A 5,534-nucleotide genomic window follows, 5' to 3' on the forward strand; every position below is an offset into this window, starting at 1 on the left:
ATAAAAATATGAATAATAAAATGGCAATAAATACATATTTATCAATAGACTAAATGCTTCAATCAAAAGACATGTGGTATTAACAAACTCACAACTATCAACAACCAAACCTCAAAAAACAAAAATGAACTATGCAAACAACTAAAACATGAACAGATTCACAGAAATAGAGATCACATGGTGGGTTATCAGTGCTGTGGGGAGGGGGAGGGAGGAGAATGGGGGAAAAGGTGCAGGGAATAAGAAGCATAAATGGTAGGTACAAAATAGATGGAGAAGTTAGGAATAGTATAAGAAATGGAGAAGCCAAAGAACTTATTTGTGTCACCCATGGACATGAACTAAGATGGGGGAATGATGGTGGGGAGGCAGGGTACAGGGTGAGGGGAATAAAGGGGAGAACCAATGGGACAACTGTAATAGCATAATCAATAAAATATATTAAAAATATGGTGGCTGAATGGATAACAAAACAAGACCCTTACATATGCTGTCTGTAAGAGACACTTCAGATACAGTGACACCCACAGACTGAAAGTAAAGGAATGGAAAACTCTATTTCACGAAAATGGAAACAAACAAACAAAAGCTGGTATCGCAATACTTATACTGGACAAAATAGACTGTAAAACAAAGACTATATAGCAAGTGACAAAGAAGGACCCTGCAATTCAATTTTACTTCTGGGTATTTATCCGAAGAAACCCAAAACACTAAATTGAAAAGACATATACATGCCTATGTTGGCTAATTTTAAACATTTATGATTATCCTAGGTATACCCATTTTTAATTTAATCTCTTAGTAGTCAGAGAACATACATGTATGACTTCAGTCCTTTGAAAGTATTGAAACTTGCAGTATGGTCTAACGTATGGTCTATTTTGATATATTTACCATGTGTACTTGAAAATAATGTGTACTGCACTATTATTTGGTGCAAAGTTCTAGAAATACAAATTAGGTGGAAATGAATGATATATCCAATTATTTTATTCTATGCATCAACTGTTTTTTGTTTAGCTTTTCTATTATTTGCTGAAGAAGAGCGTTAAATTCTTCCACTCTGGCCCTGGCTGGTGTGGCTCAGTGGACTGAGTGTTGCAAACTGAAAGGTCACTGGTTCAATTCTGCCAGGGCACATGCCTGGGTTGAGGACCAGGTCCCCTGTTGGGGTGTACAAGAGGCAACTGATGGATGTTCCTCACTCACATCGATGTTTCTCTCCCTCTCTGTCTCCCTCCCTTCCTCTCTCTCTCCCTCCCTTCCTCTCTTTCTAAAAATAAATTTAAAAAATTAAAAAATTCTTTCACTGATTATGCCATCATCTGTTTCTTCCTATCATCCTGACAATTTTTAGCTCACATGTTTTAAGGCTATGTTATTAGGCACATACATATTTAGGGTGGCTATACCTTTCTAGTGACTTGACCCTTTTATTTTTATGAAATGTTCTTCATTATTTTTTAGTAATACTCTTGAAATCTGTTTTACCTGATATCCTTACAGCCGTTTCAGCCTTCCTATACTTACTCTTTACATGGTATGTCTTGTTCTGTACATTTACTTCCTGTTCTGTAAATTTACTTATGTTTAAATTTATATTTAAGGTATGTCTCTTATGAATAGGTTTTAATTGGGTCTTGACTATTTAATCCATTCTGATGATTTGTGCCTTTTACTTGAAGTGTTCAGCTCATTAATATTTAATATAATTATTAATATGATTGGATTTTGGTCTACCATTTTATTCTTTGTGTGTATGTGTTTTAACCCTTCTGATTTATTTCCCTCTTTCCCTTATGCTGCCTTCTTTTGGATTATTTTAATATTTTCAAGTCCATTATAGTGTATTTATTGGTTTAACGTTATACTCTTTTGCATTTAAATTTTTTTTCATTGTTCATTTTTAACTTTTTATAGTCTATGCAGTGTTAAATAATAGAGGGAATAAATACTGTAATGTACAGGTCCATTTACTCTCCATCCTACCATACTTTAAATTATAGTTGTCATATGTGTTACCCTACGTATGTTATAAATCCCACAAGACAATGTTGTACATTTGTTGTGAATAGTCTTATGTATTCTACACAAATTAAAATAAGAAGTACTTAATGTTTACCCATGTATTTATTATTTATATGTGATACTTTTCATTTATTCCTGAAAATGCAAGATTCCTTCTAATTTTCAGTCTGATGTTTGGCTGTTTGTTTATTTATTCATTCTGACATGTTTTTAGCACAGGTCTTGTGGTGACAAATCCCTGTTTTAAAAAAAAATCTAAAAATGTATTCAGTTCACTTTTATTCTTAAAGGATAATTTGCTAAATTTGAAAATATGGATTGGCAGTTATTTTCTGTTTTACTTTAAAGATGTTCCACTATTTCTTACCCACCATGGTTTCTGGGGCAGATACTACCATTTCTCTCATTGTTCTTCTTTATGTATTGTGATGCTTTTCACTGACTGTTTTGAATATAATGTGCTTACGTATGGGTTTCTTCAAATTATTATTGTTTGAGGTTTTCTGAGCTTCCTCAATCTATAAATTAATATCTTTCAAAAGTTTATCATGAGTTTTGATAATTTTTCCTCCAAAATTTTTTTGTTCCATTCTCTCTCTCAGTGAGGTATTTCAAAGTTATCTCATAGGTTGCTAAGGTTTTGTTCATTTTTCTTTCCAATTTTTAAAAATATATCAAAATTGAATGATAGCTATTGATTCATTGTCAAATTCACTGCCTTTTCCCTTTCATCTTCATTTTGCCATTAGGCCCATCCATTGAATTTTAATTTCAGAAGTTCTGTTTTTCAGTTTTAAATTTTTATTTACTTTATTTTATTTTATTTTTTTAAAGTTGGTTCTTTTTAAAAAAAATTTTTAAATTTATTTTTAGAAAGAGGGGAGGGGAAGGAGAAAGAGAAGAAGAGAAACATGTGTGGTTGCCTCTCACATGGGCCCCACCAGGGACCTGGCCCACAACCTAGGCATGTGCCCTGACTGGGAACCGAACCAGTGACCCCCTAGTTCAAAGTCTGCGCTCAATCCACTGAGCTAGACCAGCCAGGGCTATTTACTTTATTTTAATATTTTCTGTTTCTCTGCTGAAGTTTTCATTATTCATTATGAGAGTGTTTTCCTTAACCTCATTAAGTATACTTATAATAGCTATTTTAAAATCCTTTCCTCATAATTCCAATGAATGGATCATCTTGAGACTTGCACCAATTGTTTGCATTTCTCTTTGAGACTGAGTCACATTTTTCATGTGTTGAGTAATTTTACATTATGTCCTGGACATTGTGTATGATATATTGTAGAGACTCTGGATTTTGTTGTATTGCCTTAAAGAGTGTTGATGTTTTGTTTTAGCAGACAAGTAACTTGCTTTGACTTAAGCTGAAAAATGTAATGCCTAGGGTGAGTGGAATTTTAGACTTAAATTCAGTTCTTTAAATCTTAACTGATGGTTATCTTTTCACTTGACCCCTCCTACATGGTTCAGAGGTCAGGCAGAAAGTTGGGCTGAGTTTAAGCACAGAATTTGGTGTATTATTTTCTGGCTCTCTTCTCCCCTCACTTTTGGGTTGTGCAGCTTCCCTCAGCTTTTTGCACCTGGTACCTCCAGCCAGAATAGTAGCAGACTTTTCCATGGAATTTCAGCCATTCTACCTTGGCTACAATTCTGGCTGCCTTCAGGGCATACCTAAAAAAACTGGAATTCACACTGTGCTATGATTTTTGACTGCCTTCCAGATATGCCTGTTTTTTTTTTTTTTTTTTTGAGTTCCTGGAGCTCTCAAGGGTCATTTTTCCCTTCTAGCTAGCACTTATGAATGTTATTTATGGGAGAATAAGTTGTTAAACACTCGCTCCTTCTTGTTAAGAGCAAAACTCTGTAATTTGTTTCCTATACTTGGAGGTCTATGATTTTGTTTAGTGCTTCCTTCATTAATCCCCACTTTACTTGAGCTAGCTTGATTGAATTTCTGTTTCTTTCAAAAACCATAACAGAAGTCATTAGTCATGGAGTGCAGAACTACTACAGACTTGGCAGAATGGTGCAATGGCAAGGGCATAGGTTTGGAAAACCAGACATACCACGTATTTCAGTTATATGACTTAAGCTAGTATTTGTGGTAGTTATCTATTGTTGAAATACATGTTACCTGAACATTTGGTAACTTAAAACCAGAAACCTTTATTTTTTCACACTGATTCTGAGGGTCAGGAATTTGGGAGCTACTTAGATGAATGGTTCTGGCTTAGAGTCTCTCATGAGGTTGCAATCAAGCTGTCATACTGCAGTGCTAAAGATTTGAGTGGGACTGGAAAAATCTATTTCTAAGCTCATTCACTGTTGGCAGGACCCTCTTGGCAAGAGGCTTGTACTTCTTGCCACATGGGCATCTCTATAGAGCTGCTCACAACATTGCTTTGCCCAGAGCAAGTGAGAGATAGAGAGGAAGAAAGTGGTTAGGTAACCCTTAATTCACATAAATAAGCCTGCTTTCTTATGCTGCCATTAGCAATTGGCTTTGAATTGCCTGGATGCTAAACTGCTAGGTGGCTGGTTTGCTTAGTGTGGCTTTCATAGCTTTTGGTCACATTGAAGCTGTTGAGATGTCTTAAGACCATTGCCTATACTTTTAACTTGGGACAGTCTTATAGTGCTGAGGAGAATATGGAGATACACAAGAATCCTAAGTATCAGGTTTTGACTCAGTGATGTCTTGAGAGTTCATTTTGAACTTTTTGAAGACTCTAGGGGGCACAGGAGCATGGAAAGTTAAGAATATCTGAGCTGATTTTGGCCCTCTCATTTAACAGAATCCCTTCCCCTCCCTCTCTCTACTCTTCCTTGAGTAATTCCCACCAGCAGGAAAACCTGTATCCTGGCCTTTTCCTATACTGTAACCAACATGTTTTCCTTCAGTCTATTCTCATTTGTGAGGAGGAAGAGTTGAGTTTTAATGGTCAACTTCTATAGGGTTCCCCTGGCTATCCCCAGCGATGCAATGTTTCTTTTGTGCCACCTTTGGAGTTTCCTATTCTCAACCTCTTTTTTTGGATCATATTATTTGTACCATAGATTTAGTACAAAAGTTAGCATTTTTATTGTAGCTTGTACACCTTAGAGTTTATTAAATTCTGTGGGGTTTTTCATATTAAGGGATTGCTGAACACATGGAAATTCACTTGCTTTTTACCTCCTATACCTGTAACAACAACAATAACAAATAACAACAACTCCTCTCTGTGAGAGGACCTGGAGAACCTGACCTCTGGACCAAGTCTCCCTCTTTATTTTTGGCCAGGATGTTAGCCTATATTTTCATCCTCCAGCTTTGGAAAATGACGGTGTCTTGACCTGTCTATTTCATACCTGTCTTTCAATGTTCAAAGGTACCCTTCAAGCAGCAAAAACACTGTCATATGTCTGACTGATGTTAAAGACAAAACAGACATGGGAGGGAAGGCAGGAACCAACAAACTTCCAAGCTTCCTCAGTTTCCCAAATGATTT

This window comes from Phyllostomus hastatus, unplaced genomic scaffold (assembly GCF_019186645.2).
Source record: "Phyllostomus hastatus isolate PE091 unplaced genomic scaffold, TTU_PhHast_1.1 phas_contig_34, whole genome shotgun sequence".
NCBI lineage: Eukaryota > Metazoa > Chordata > Mammalia > Chiroptera > Phyllostomidae > Phyllostomus > Phyllostomus hastatus.